The 13,044-nt window shown below is 51.0% G+C and overlaps 1 protein-coding gene across 5 annotated transcripts in view; it reads left to right on the top strand.

The window, feature by feature from the left end:
* The window catches only part of NAP1L4 (nucleosome assembly protein 1 like 4), a 47,364-nt gene that overhangs the window by 3,971 nt on the left and 30,349 nt on the right, over positions 1-13,044 (top strand). The gene's annotated exons all lie outside the window — the stretch shown is intronic.

The raw sequence follows: 13,044 nt of genomic DNA, 5'->3' as shown, positions 1-13,044 counted from the left end.
TGGAGGTTCCCAGGCAAGGGGTCTAATCGGAGCTGTAGCCGCCGGCCTACACCACAGCCACAGCAACTTGGGATCCGAGCCGAGTCTGCGCCCTACCCCACAGCTCACGGCGACGCCGGATCCCTAACCGACTGAGTGAGGCCAGGAATCGAACCTGCAACCTCATGGATGCTAGTTGGGTTCATTCATTAACCACTGAGCCACGAGGGGAACTCTTTGGGGGGGGGTGCAGCATATGGAAGTTCCCAGGATAGGGGTTGACCTGAACCTCCACCACAGCTCACAGCAACCCCAGATCCCTAACCTGCTGAGCGAGGCCAGGGCTCAAACGCACGTCCTTGTGGAGACTGGTCGTCGGGTTCGTTACTGCTGAGCCATCGCGGGAACTCCCGTGGTAGGTGCCTTTGAGAAGAGAAGTAGAGGGCAGGAACAGGGCCTGGCGGTTGCGGGTTTAAATCGGGTGGAGAGGGGGAAGCCTTACCGACGTGGCGGCAAGACCTGGGATTAAGAAGAACTTGAGAGTCCGTTATGACTCAGCGGTGAGCGAAGCCGACTAGCATCCACGAGGACTCGGGTTCGATCCCTGGCCTTGCTCAGTGGGATGGGGATCCAGCATTGCTGTGAGCTGTGGTGTAGGTCCCAGACGAGGCTCTGATCCCACCTGCCTATGTCTCTGGCGAAGGCCGGCAGCTACAGCTCCCACTGAACCCCTAGCCTGGGAACTTCTGTATGCTGTGGGTGCCGCCCTAAAGAGACAAAAGGACCAAAAAAAGAAGAAGAATTTGAAAATATTTGACTCATCCTGTCATATACTAACGAATTACAGGGAAAAGAGTGTGGAGAAGGAAATTGGACTTACAGCAGTGAAGAATCTCCGAGCCTTGAATAAAAATAGAATGTTTTGGTTAAGGAAAGGAAATTGTTTTTTACTTTCTTCCTGAAAACTGAGGGATTGATCTCTGGCCTGCTTCTGAAGAGAGAGTCCGCTGTTGTCTTGTGGCCATTAGAGCTTCTAAGCAGACGTGGGTCTGCTGGGAGGGGCTCAGGTGTGCGTCGGGTCCCTGACGCTAAGACACAGACTGTCACTCGGCATGAGTGGGTAAGGGACGGGTCGCTGGGCCTCCGTCTCCTGCCAGGTTCCATGCTGGCCCAGGGGTTGCTGGGTTGAGCAGGTCAGTGGGTCCTGGTCCCTGTTTTCCGCGTGGTGTTCATCCATTTTTTTTAAACATGATAATGAAAGGTTTCAAACATATATGGAAGTAACAGTTCCGCTATACGTACCTAGTCCTTAGTGGCAGGAACTAACTATTTGCAAGTCTTAGTTCATCTCTAAACATGTAATGTGTGTGATTTTTAAAAATAAATGTTTTGATTGAGCCGAAGGAAAAAGGAAGTGTATGTATGTTAGATTAGCAATTATTACACATGGTTGAAATTGGTTTGAACATAATTTAAGACTACTTGTTGGATTTTAGAATCTGAACACTTTTTTTGGGTCTTTTTAGGGCCTCACCTGTGGCATATGGAAGTTCCCAGGCTAGGGGTCGAATTGTAGCTGCGGCTGCCAGCCTACGCCACAGCTCACGGCCTCGTGGGATCCTTAACCCACTGGCTGAGGCCAGGGATCAAACCACAGTCCTCAGGGATACTGGTGGCGTTCGCTACTGCTGAGCCCCGGTGGAAACTCCCTGAACCCTTTCTGTTTTAATCGTTAAACGATAGCAAGTGTATTGAAGGGTATTAGTTTTCCATTTGTTCAAACATTTGCATAGTTATCTGGTTGTTTACTTTAGATATTTTCACTTACCTGCTGGCGTGTTGACTCCTGACACGGAGGAATGCAGTAATGGAAGCTGGTCAGGACGATATAAGTGAGACGGGACTCTCCCAGCCAGGGCCTCATATGTTGGCCAGGCCTTGTGGGTAGAGAAGTGGGGATGTCCTGATTCCTTTTTTGGCCCTTCTGATGTGGTCCTAAGACAAAATCTGATCTGATACTCCTGGGGGATCTGGACCTGTACCCTGGGACTGATCAGACCCCACATTAGGTTGGAGTGGGATTGCCAGCCCTGGGACTTCTCTGAGAACCACGTGACTATGCCTTGGGGTTCGTTTAACTGCCACCCTAATGTAATAAGAATTGTAGAGTGTGTGGAAATTCTGAAGTCTTAGAGAAGCGTGTTGAGTACACTTAAGTTAGCTTTAATCTCAGTCATCTCATGGAGCACGTAGTATCAGTACTTTGCCTTCGACCTAAGACCGATAATAAGTGCACGTGAATGTTTGGTTAGGTGAAGGCAGCCATACTCCCCAGCTCACCCCTTTGTCCCTCAGGAATGGCCCAGTTTGAAATTCTGTAACTACTCTCTAGGGCTAAATGTTTTCAGTTACGAAATAGGAATTTAAAATATGTGAGATAACTTGATGCAAAAGTAAAAATTTTTTCCCTATGAAAGTTTTTTTATACATGAAAGTTTCATTATCCTGTTTTTTTATTAAATAAATTAATCCATAAATAGGACTGTGAGGCGTTTTATAGAAATGAAAGCATAACATTCATTTTTGTAATCAAAGAAATTTGCATACCAATCCAAATTTAGAATTAAAGGCTCAAAGTTTTTGACCCTGGAAGGGAAAGTGCTGTATTCTTTTGAAGTTTTAGAATATTCTTTTTGCCTGTTATTCCTTTCATATTTTAATTTGATTGCCTTTTTTTTCTTTTTTTGGCCACCCCATGGCACTTGGAGTTCCTGGATCAGGTGTCAGATCCTAGCTATAATCATGACCCACGCTGCTGCAGTTGAATTCTTAACCCACTGAGCCACAGCGGGAACTCCTTGATTGGCTTTTAGGAGAGACCCTTCTGATGAGGCTCGGGGCTATGGTTTCATAAAATTAATGTTAAACTCAAAATGCTAGCATATAGGAGTTCCCGTCGTGGCGCAGTGGTTAACGAATCCGACTAGGAACCACGAGGTTGCGGGTTCGGTCCCTGCGCTTGCTCAGTGGGTTAACGATCCGGCGTTGCCGTGAGCTGTGGTGTAGGTTGCAGATGCGGCTCGGATCCCGCGTTGCTGTGGCTCTGGCGTAGGCCGGTGGCTACAGCTCTGATTCAACCCCTAGCCTGGGAACCTCCATATGCCGCAGGAGCGGCCCAAGAAATAGCAACAACAACAACAAAAAGACAAAAGACAAAAAAAAAAAAAAATGCTAGCATATAAAACAAATGGATGGTTATCTGTCTCAAACCTGCAAATTTAAATTTGGTAAATCTGTGTAACTTTATTGTAACTACAGTAGTGATTGCTAAACAAAAGTAATTCGTGGTGACACAACATGACTAACTGAACTCTAGCTTGTGTCACCACTGCATTATTTCTTCTTGGATAGGGGAGCAGTGTTCACAGTAACTCCATTTGTTGGTGTCCCAACAAGCAGTAGATAGGTGATGTAAACCTCTTGCAGCTGCAGACGTGGAGAGAGGCCTGGAGTAGGTCGTGTCTGGGCACGTGGCATGTGTAATTCTGTCTTCACAGCGGCCTCTCAGCCAGGTCCTTTCTGGTTGATGGATGCTGAACCAAGGTTAGTCAGCAGGGAAGTGATACGACGGGATTCTAGCCCAGGTCAAAACCAGGTTGTTTATTGTGTGTGTGCTTTGTTTTTAATGCTGACCTCTGGGTTTGTGGTGGTGTTTTGTTCTCAAGATTATTTTCTTTTCCCTTAACTTCAGCTCTTCATTGTGTTTTTCCTTGATTTAACACCTTTTGGGGGCAAGGTTTTGTTGGGTTTAACTTAACTGCTTTGTCATCACATCACCCAGAATAGGATCACTGTACCCAAGGGTGGCGTGGTGGACCTCTTTCTGTGGCCTGCCATGTCGTGTTTATTCATTTCTTAGATATTCCCTGTGGTGGATGCTGTTTTAGTCCCTGGGACCACTGCCGAGTGGACAAGACAGAAGGTGTATTTTCACACTTGCCTGGACAGTGGGTTTCTTGGGAATGGTGCTGACTGCAGGATCCTGACCCTGACTTGCTGCCACAGCAGCAGTGATCCTGAATTGAGTGGGTGGAGGGCAGCAGGAAGTGAGGTGGTGGGTGATGGTAGGAAAGGTTGGGGGTCTGGATTTGAAACACGAAAGGCTTAATCTCAAGTGGAACCAAGGGAGTTCCTGTCTTGGCTCAGCGGTTAATGAATCCGACTAGTACCCATGAAGACGTGGGTTCGATCCCTGGCCTTGCTCAGTGGGTTAAGCATCTGGTGTTGCCCTGAGCTGTGGTGTAGGTCGCAGACGCAGTTCAGATCCCAGGTTGCTGTGGCTTGTGGTGTAGGCCGGCTGCTACAGCTTCCATGTGACTCCTAGCCTGGCAACCTCCATGTGCCTCTGGTGCAGCCCTAAAAAGACAAAAATGGAATAGAATAGGATAGGAATGAATAAAATAAAATAAAACCAAGGATGTGAACTGGAAAGTCATGCATGTGCCCTTAGGAAAATAGACTCTGAGCCTAATTTCTGGAAATTGCCTGATTTACCGAAGTTTGGGTCTTCTAACCAGTGAGTGCTTAACCAAGAATCTGTTTTCTGGCCAGTGAGCTTGCTGTGTGGCCCTTGCTGGATTATCCCATTTTGCTCTCTTTGCCCATGAAAGCAACCTGCCGTAAACCTTCCGGTGGACACACCACCACAGTGTGTGTCCCTGCATGCAGTCCTCTGCTTTCCCCGATAAACTCACTTTCTGGTAGCTGGAGCTTGCCTCAGTTACCTCCTTCTCTTTGGGTTGCCGTCACCTGGTGTCAGCAGTGGGATCCAGAGCAGACCCCCCCCAAGGAAGGATGACCCCTGGGTGGAGCCCAGCACCCCCGCTTGAGCCCTTTGTGCTCGGTGTGTCCACACGTCTCCGAAACTTGGTTTGCCAGGTCTCCTCCGGGTCTCAGCCTCCCTCCTAAGATCTGGATGGGGCAGGTCCTTCTAGTTATCAGTCTGATGATGGGATCCCAGTTGTCTGAGGGCCCCCCTTCAGGGTCTCTGATGGGGTTTATTATGGTCCTTCCTCAGGCATGTATTTGGGGAAACGGACCAGTCTTACTAGGGACGACCTGGAACTTCAGTGGCCGCTGTAGGGAACCTCTGATCTCCCCAAACCTGGTTTTCTCTGAACCAAGTTCAGAGACCACTTCTACCGGGTTAAAGCATCCCGAGGGGTAGTTATTTTAGTGGTTATCTGAAGGCCTCTAAACACGTTGAGGATTCTAACATTGCTTTCTTTTCTTTTTTTTTTTTTTTTGTCTTTTGTCTTTTTGTCTTTTTTGTTGTTGTTGTTGTTGTTATTGTTGCTATTTCTTGGGCCGCTCCCGCGGCATATGGAGGTTCCCAGGCTAGGGGTTGAATCGGAGCTGTAGCCACCGGCCTACACCAGAGCCACAGCAACGCGGGATCCGAGCCGCGTCTGCAGCCTACACCACAGCTCACGGCAACGCCGGATCGTTAACCCACTGAGCAAGGGCAGGGACCGAACCCGCAACCTCATGGTTCCTAGTCAGATTCGTGAACCACTGCGCCACGACGGGAACTCCTAACATTGCTTTCTTATAAAGCATTGTTTCCACATCGAAGCAAATGTAACAACTAAAGATGGATTAAAAAAAAATGTCAGTGGCTTCTTTCTTGGTGCAGAACTGGGGTCCCTCCTGCACCCTCTGCTCCACCTCCTCTGAGCCCCTCTTTGCTGCCTCATTACCCTTCCCTCTATCTGAACTTCCTTTCTTTCCGGTCTCTGAAGCCTCACCCACCAGAGCCCATTAAAAGCTTCCCTTGTAAAGTTAGACCTTCCGAGTATCCTGCTTAACCAGGGCACATTTCCTGTGCCCACCAGAAAAGGTCCGCTTAGGGCCGAAACTAAGGACTCTGCCAGGATCACTTGGGATCCTTATAGATTTGGTGAGCAATTCAGTGTTGTAACCATGCTTTGCAGCTTGGTCTCTCCAGTTCCTGTCAGTCACTTGACATGCTTGTCTAAAATAAGTCAACCCCAGCACTGGATTAAAACAGCCAGTTGGGGGAGTTCCCGCTGTGGTGCCATGGGATCAGCCGCATCGGAGCCCGGACACAGGTTTGATTCCCCGTCTGGTGCATGAATAAAGGATCCGGCGTTTCCACAGCTGCAGTGTAGGTCACTACTGGGACGCAGATCTGATCCCTGGTCTGGGAACTCCATATGCCGAGGGGCAGCCAAAAGAAGAAAACAAACAGAAAAATGAAAAACAACGACAAAAACCCAGTTGGGAAAGCCCTGAATCTCTAAGGCTTAACCTAAATCGCCCACCACCCTGTTTATGTGACCAAGCTCATGGTGCAGCCGAAAGGCTGCATGAAGCCACCTTAGAGCCCCAGTGGAATGGAGTGAGATTCAGACATGCACCCAAGAGCCTGCTGTATCTGTCTGTAACGGTCCAGCAGGCTCCAGGTCTCTTTCAGGGGGACATTTCAGGCTTCCCAGGGGTGCTGACTCCATCCAGGTGGCTTTTGGTTCTCTGGCTGTAGATGACTTAGCCGAGGTCTTGACCTGTTAGTCAGATGCACCATGTCGACAGGGGGTCGGTGTCCATCCTGATCCTGCCGGTCTGGCCAGTCGGGGGCTTGTACCCAGAAGGTGACACCAGAAGAAAGACAACTCCAGCAGGTGGAGGCTCCGGAGCAAACCTGGTCCTTGGAAACAAGATGACTATTAATTGCAGTCCAAACAGTTGAACCTCCAAGAACCAGCCAGGGATGGGACTCGGAGGACACACATGGACCGTCCTGCCTGCCTTTGAATAGACTGGGGAGACAGGTTCTCTGCAGTGTTGACGGGCACAGGGGCCCCTCGGTCAGTGCTCAGCCTGACTGCAGTTAAACGGTTTCTTCCTCAGAGTAACACGTATGTTCAAATCGTGGGGACCTCACTGCAGCCTGTCTCTGTTTCCAGCCCTTTCCTTTTCGTCTGGGGTTTCTGCAAAGCAAACACCCACTTCTCCCTGGTTGTTCTATTAGGATGAGGCTGCTGCGGAAATAGCATGCTGCCGTTTTTTTTCCCTCTGTCTCTCAAAGGGGGACGTATCCCTCGAGTTTAAATCGCAGTAGGGAGAATTCAGCCCCCTGTACTTAGTGCATTGCGCACCAAAGAAGGCCACGCTTTGGACTTGGCCCCGCATTAAACCACTGGACACAGGCAGGATTCATGGTGCCTCCCGTTAAGAACCAGGTTGACCTCCCAAGAGTAGACCGATAATTACCGTGAAGGGTAAATCGACCTGCCGACCGCCGCAGAAGACGGTAGGCCTAAAGACGGATAGTGCCTTGCACTAGTCCGTGTGAGACCCCTGTCTTACCTGTAAAAACCCCCGGGCCCAGGATGGAGATTTGTCCAGGACCTTTGGAGACAGCGGCGTCCTCGCCCCCTGCCACCCCTGATCCCGTCGTGCGTTGTCCTTCGCTCCTGGAAGCAGTCTTTTCACTGTGCTCAGCGCAGGCAGTTTTTTAGTGTTCCTGTTGACACGCGGGATCTTTCTGCCTTTCCCTGGGAAGGGCAGCGGCACACCTGGGCAGTCACACCTGGGCAGTCACGCGTCGGGGCTTTGCCGGGGTTCCTCTTCTAGATGCCTCTGGAGGCACCCCTTCGCATGCTCTGTGGATGATTTGCTTCCTTGCTTTCACCCTCTCAGGATTCGCCCCAAAAGACGTTACTCACCGGTTTAAAATCTTAGCCCTGAAGGGATGTCAGGTCTCAAAGGAAAAAGTGAAATTTGTCCACGCTCACATTTATATCCAGGGCATTTTCTCTCAACAAGGAACTACGTCTAGATCCTGGTAGGACTTCAAGGCATTTTAAACTTTCTGAACCCTGAAGTCACGTGTCGGTTCTGGGCTTTTCCTGGGCTCGCTGGGAAGTGGTGCCCTTGGATTCCAAACTTCTCCCCCGGGACTCTGCCCCAGGGCGCCTTCTGCGGAACCGCGAAGCCGCCCTTGCTGTTGGGGATGACCAAGATGGCTTAGCCTTGGACGGAGCTTAGCAGCCCCCCGGCCTTGGCTCTGCAGAGGGGCAGCCACCGGCGAAGAAAGGGCCTGCCCTGGAACAAGACCCAGAACCACAGGGCTGCCGCTGGCCCCTAGCTACCACAGCCAGCGCTCAGCCCCGGCCTGAGACCCCCGGGCCTGAGAGCTGGGCCCGCCGCCGCCTTCGCGCCTCACGCCTTGGAGCCCGTCTTGGATTCACACGCGCCTTCAGCACCTCTGAGCCAGCCGCCCTACCCTCTAAAACGCTGCTCCGCTCCCCTGCCCGCGCCTCCCTCACCAGCAGCCTCAAGCCTGCCACCATCTCCCCTCCAGTGACAAAACGCCCTCTGACTCTGCCTCCGGCGGCTCCCTCGATGACCCCTCGGGACTGCTAAGGAGAAAGCCCCTTGATGAATGCTCATCCTGCGTGGCTTACTCATGGCTCTTACCTAAAAAATGGAGGTGGTGCATTTGGGGCTGAGTGTGTGATTTCACCTCCTCTTGAGATTATTGAGGCTGCTTCAGCTCTCCAGGCCGAACTGCACAGGCACATCTCATTGTGCCTCGCAGCTGTTTTTTATAAATTGAAGGTTTGTGACAACCCTGGGACCAACAAGTCTCTTGGGGCCACTTTTCTAACAGCATCTGCTCACGTTGTGTGTCTGTCACATTTTGGTAATTCTCGCAGTAATGCTTGTTGTGATGATCAGTGATTCTTCAAAAAGTTTTTAGTTCAGGTATAGTAGATTTAAAACGTTGTGTTAACTTTTGCTATACAGTAGTGATTCCGTTATACACATACACAATTTTTTCGTTGTTTTATGGCTGCACTGGTGGCATATGGACGTTTTCAGGCCAGGGATTGAATCCCCGCAGCAGCTGCAGCCTACACTGCACCTTTGGTGACACCAGATCCTTTAACCCACTGCACTGAGCCGGGTATCAGACCCTCGCCTCTGCAGTAAACCAAGCCGCTGCAGTTGGATTCTTTTTCCTTTCCTTTTCTTTCTTTCTTTCTTTTTTTTTTTTTTTTTTGCTTTTTGGGGCCTCACCCATGACACGTGGAAGCTCCCAGGCTAGGGGTCTAATTGGAACTACAGCCACGATCCTTCACCACAGCTCACAGCAATGCCGGATCCCCGACCCACTGATCAAGGCCAGGGATCGAACCCACATCCCCATGGATATTAGTGGGATTTGTCCCCACTGCACCACAGAGGGAACTCCCCACAGTTGGATTCTTTACTCATTGTGCCAGGGCAGGCGTCGTACGCTGTGTTAATACGTGTGTTCTTTCCCGTCCGGGTTCATCATAGGCCCTTGAGCACAGGCCTCTGCTGTGCAGTAGACCTAGTCGTTTGCCCACGTGTGATGGCTCCTGTTCCGTCCATGTCCCTGAGTCTCTTTCCATTTCATAGGTAGGTTCACTTGTGCCGTAGTTTCTTTTTTAGATTCACACATAATGCATAGTATTTACCTTCCTTTTCCTGACTTCACCGAGTGTGATAATCTCTAGGTCCATCCACGCAGCTGTGAATGGCATTGTTTTCTTTCCAGGGCTGCGTCGTGTTCCACAGTATCTATGGACCACATCTTCTCCATCCCTTCCTCTGTCAGCGGGCATTTAGGTGGTTTGCACATCTTGACTGCTGTGAATGGTGCTGCTGTGAACACAGGGATGCATGTGTCTCGTTGAGTTAGGGTTTTGTCTGGATACACGCCCAGCAGTGGGATGGCTGGATCATAGGGTAACTCTCCCCTTAGCTTTCTAAGCCACCTCCATGCTGTTTTCCAGAGTGGCTGTACCCACTTAAATCCCACCACCAGTGCAGGAGGGTTCCCTCGTCTCCACACCCCCTCCGGCAGGTGTCCTTTGTGGACTTGCTAATGACGGCCATTCTGACAGGCGTGAGGCGGTGCCTCGCCGTGGTTTTGAGCTGCGTTTCTCTACTCCTTAGCGACGTGGGGCATTTTTTCATGTGCCTGTTGGCCGCTTGTCGTTCTTCCTCGGAGACATGTCTGTTTAGATCATCTGCCCTTTTTCGAGTGTGTATTGTTTTTGTGTTGTTGGCTCGTTTCAGCTGTTTGTAATTTAATTTGGGAAATTAAGCCTTTGTCAGTCACATCGCGTGCAAATATTTTCTCCCATTCTGTAGGTTGTCGTTCTGTTTTGTTATGGCTTCCTTTTCTGTGCAGGAGGTTTGCGAAGTCGAGGAGGTTCTGTTTGTTGGCGTCAGAGAACGCTTCGCTTGGGATCTCTTCCGGGAGTTTATGGTGCCAAGGCCTATGCCGAGGTCTCAGTGTCAAAACGTCCAGCCGTTTTGAGTTTAGCTTTGTGTTTGGCGAGGGGTGTTCTGTCTTCACAGATGTACACGCGGCCGTTCCTCTGTCCTTTGTCCGTCGTGTATTCTCGCCTCCTTTGTTGGGGATGAACCAACCTTAGGTGTGTGGGTTTATTTCGGGGCTCTCTGTTGTGATCAGTGGTCTTTGATGTCACCTCAGCCTACTGAAGGCTCAGGTTGATGCCTAGCTTTTTTTAGAGGTAAAGTATTTTCAATTAGGTATGTATGTTGTATTTTAGGATAGAATCCTTCCACCCACTCAGCAGACTGCAGCGTAATGTAAACGTTTATATGCTCTGGGTAACCGCAGAATTCACGTGACTCGCTTTATTGTGACCGTCACTTCACGGTGGCCTGGAACCAAACCACAGTACTTCCAAGGTGTGCTTGTTTGCCTCCACTCAGACGTGCAGGACCACAGCATCTCTGGGGAGAGCTGACGTGCCTTTAGAGTGATGCTTTACTTGGGAATGTCATGCAGACAACAGAATTTCCTCACTTCCAGTGCAGATAAAAATAAGAATGGCCCTTATGTCTAAAATCTGTTGGAAACCATTCTGCCACCAGCAGTTGTAGTTCTCGTTACAGGGCCTGGGCATGGCGGGATGGGTTAGCTGGAAGCCGGAGGAAACCACCTCGCTGATGCCTCTGCGGAAACACCTCCCTTAGGATCTTAAACCTCTGTCCTGGTCCAAAAGGCTGCTTCCCCTGAAAGACCTGAGGGAGCAACCAGGGGAGGTGACCGCTGCCCTCCAGCAGAGAGAGGCACCATCGGAAATCTGAAGGCTGGCTGCTGGGCTCAAAAAGAAAAGGGACTCTAGTTTGAACCCAGTCCTGAGCTGGTTCTGCCGTAACACCTGAAACGTCTTTCACTGAACCCTGCTCGTGCATTGCACCATCGGTCCACTGGAAAAACAGTAACCTTTGTAAACCCATACTGGTGAAGAAACGTCAGCAAGGCCACCACAAGCGCTCACGCTGTGTGTTCCACCTGCTCACTCAGCCCCGAGAGACCTCAGCGTTTACCAGACTGTTACAGGTCAGGCAGGCGGGTTTCACACAGTCACCCCAGCTCGTGGATGTAAGTGTGTTCTCGTCACAGGTTGCATGTTTTCTTGTTGGACTCAAGCATTTCCGTGTAGAGAAGCGGCTAAAGTCTTTTTAGGAAAGACAGTTCCCACCTGAACCCCCCGGAGTTCCACTTCCCTGGACAAGTCTGGGCCATGCGGCCAGTTGTGCGTTTCCACGGGGCTTATACCTCAGTCCTCAGGACCGTGTCAGCATACAAATGGAGTTAAAGAGATCCGGTTGGCTCGATTATTAGGACTCTCCACGTACATTGGCCAAAAGTACTGCCCTGGTTCTTCCAAATCTTAGATGCGCTGTATTCAGGATTCATAAACTCCCACCCTTGGAGGTGCTCATGGCGGCCTCTGCTCCCTTTGACCTACTCATGGGAGGCACGCGCTCCACGCTTGCAGGACCGAAGCCGGGCTGTAGGGGGCAGTCTCCATGGCGCGTTCCTGGGAGATGAGGTGTCCCTCCTCAGCCTGGGGACCCCGACTGCTGGAAGAGGCTCTCCATGAAGGCTCCCTCCAGCCTCATTGCAAGGACCTGCCCCGTATTGCTGAGTAAGCCCATGCCACCACGCTCCAAGACTTAGAGATTCCTGAATTCAGGTGTCCCTCTTTTTTTTTTTTTTTTTTTTTAGGGCCGCACCTGCAGCATATGGAAGTTCCCAGGCTTGAGGTGGAATCGGACTGCAGCTGCCAGCCTCCACCACAGCCACAGCCACACCAGATCTGAGCCCCATCTGCGACCTCCACCCCAGCTCACAGCAGCGCTGGATCCTCAACCCACTGAGCGAGGCCAGGGACGCAACTCACATCCCCGTGGTCACTAGTTGGGTTTGTTTCCGCCGAGCACAACCAGAACGCCTCATGTGTCCCATCTTTGAAAGGCTCCTAAACCTGAGTGGACCTGCAGCCCAACTCAAGACTGAAAGCTACACGTCCCCGTCCTGGCTCAGCAGAAACGAATCTGACTAGTGTCCGTGACGCTGCAGGTTCGATCCCTGGCCTTGCTCGGTGTAGGTTAGGGATCTGGTGTTGCCATGGACTGTGGTGTAGGCTCCAGCTGCAATTTGACCCCTAGCCTGGGAACCTCCATATGCTGCAGGTGTGGCCCCAAAAGATGTTTAAAAAAAAAAAAGGCTGAAAGCTAAACATTTCCAAAGACCGAAGCATGGAGGTAGACGGCTTCCTCAGACATCCAGCCCTGGCCTGTGTAACCTCCCCCGCCCCTGCCCCGTGCCCTGTCACTCAGCCGGGTCGTGCTATTGAACGTTTTCACTGCCCTTTCTCTGGCTTCCTTGCCGTCCTCTGGTTTGGCCGCAGTGCACCCCTGCTTCTCCCGTATAAAAACTCTGATTCCACTAGCCGTACCGATTGTTGGCTGCACCACTGAACTGGCAGCCTGGCCCTTATCCTTAGAAGGATGGTGGAACCTGTCTGCAGAGACGGAGGCTCGTCCTGTGGCCCCGTTTGCAGCCGCACGTGCGCTCCCCGCTGGGGAGACCCGAGGCGAGGACGGCCCTCCGCTCCCCAGGCCACGAGATCGGCTTGTACAGTAAGGTTGGCCAGCAGTGCTTCTTGTTTACAAGAGAAGGTC

The sequence above is a fragment of the Sus scrofa genome, chromosome 2, assembly GCF_000003025.6.
Source record: "Sus scrofa isolate TJ Tabasco breed Duroc chromosome 2, Sscrofa11.1, whole genome shotgun sequence".
NCBI classification, from domain to species: Eukaryota; Metazoa; Chordata; class Mammalia; order Artiodactyla; family Suidae; genus Sus; species Sus scrofa.
Note: the sequence above shows the minus strand (reverse complement) of the source record. Positions and strands in the feature narration are given on the sequence as shown.